Raw genomic sequence first — 1,794 nt, 5'->3', positions numbered from 1 at the left:
ACAAGCTTGTTTCACATGTCAGTCCCTGAACTCAGTTTCTAATGCTTGCACAGAAACACTTTACTGAGTAATTATTGCCCCTGCTCATTTTCCAATTTCTTGGCTATACAATTTTCCTTCCCACCTCAGAGCCTTTGTTTGAGCAATCCCTGCTCCCCAGCCAATACCACACTCCTCTTGGCCCTGGTAAGCTCCAGCCATTCTTTTAGCATTGTGTTCTCCTCCAAGCAAGCCTTCCCAGATCTCCTGAAATAAGTTATTCCTAATGTGTCAGGACTTACATCATCACAGTTTAGCATAACAGTAAATATTTATGCAGCATCATTTTATGTCCAAAGCCTATTACAGATGTTTGAAAATTATATAAAGTCCTGCTTCCAGATAGGAAACAAATAACAGAGAAGTCAATAAATAACTCCCAAGTGGAATTAAACACCACCTTAGATAAAGGATGAATCAAAGGCTGGTAACCAATGCTATGTGTTGGGGAGGTGACTCTAGGTGAGCAGGAAGAACTCTGGAAAGGCGATATCTGACAGAGATCAAGGTCTCTGAGTATCTGAGTATCAATATCTCAACAGCCTTGAGTGAATATATGAGCAAATGAAGCTAGCTGGGGCCATATCTGGGTGCGTTTGTGTGGGGTCCCTTCAAGCATCATGGCTGGCAGGGAAGTGATGGAATGAAACTCAATTCAACCCAACTTAGTTAGCCAGTGCTGGGTCAAAATTCTGATGGGTGGTTTATTTTTGCCATATTTAAGTACAGCACCATTTTGGGAAAGAGTTTCCTGATGGCAATGAACTCAGTCCAGTGTGTACAACAAAGCTTAAGACGTGTTTTTATTGAAACTCTTTACAAAGTACACACGGCTTCTTTCATATAGAATGGTTCTTTTGACTCAAGAACAGTGCTCAGATAAGGGTCTAGAGAGAATGACTATGGTAAACATAATGCTTGTGGGCGTCAGGATTGGCCTGGCCCTAAGATAACATGAAAGTCACTTGGACTGTTGCAAAGCACAAGTAACATCTCTCATAAGGATGGGTTCTATGGACTGAGAAGCAAAGCTCAAGATTTGTGGTGGGCGGGGTCTGGGTGGGGGAAACTAATATTCTGGGGGATTTGGGTGAATGAAGCCAGGCCCTACAGATAGCAGAAGATTAGCAGGTTGTAAACTATATCCTTTCCCAGCATTTTGGGTGGAAGACAGGCAAATATCTCCTTCCTTGGAGGAGACAAGCCTGTGTGTTTAGCTTTCCTGTGTTCTCCAGGGCTGACCTGTGTGCACAAGGACCTCTTACCCATCACACAGTGGCATGCTCAGTGAACAACGCTGTGTGGCTGGAGTGGAGGACCGGAAGGAAAGCTCCAGCAGTGAGATCAGGGCCCACATGGCCTACACCATGCAGATCCTCATGAGCCTTCCCAAACTACACTTTAGACTCAGCATGATGCAAAGTCACCAGGGACTTCACACGTGGCACTTACTGATCTGATCTATAGTCTTCAAAGAATTGATTTCTCTGTGAAGAGTAGATTAGGTCGGGACTGAGTTGGTGCAGTAATCCAGCTAGAAGCAATGGTGGCATGGAGATAGTTGGGAACTGGCATTTGGAATGTACTTTGAAGGTATGGATTGCAAGACTTGTTGATGGGTTAACTGTGGTGCATCTGAGAGACTCTTTCTCTATGGTATTTGTTGTAATTGTATTGTCATATTTAGTGCCCCCTCCACAAACTCAAAGGCCTCATTTCTTCAGTTGGCTGCAAGCTTCAAGAGGCAGATTCCAT

This window comes from Cricetulus griseus, chromosome 4, assembly GCF_003668045.3.
Source record: "Cricetulus griseus strain 17A/GY chromosome 4, alternate assembly CriGri-PICRH-1.0, whole genome shotgun sequence".
Lineage (NCBI taxonomy): Eukaryota > Metazoa > Chordata > Mammalia > Rodentia > Cricetidae > Cricetulus > Cricetulus griseus.
The sequence above is the reverse complement of the archived record's forward strand: the minus strand, read 5'-3'. Positions refer to the sequence as shown.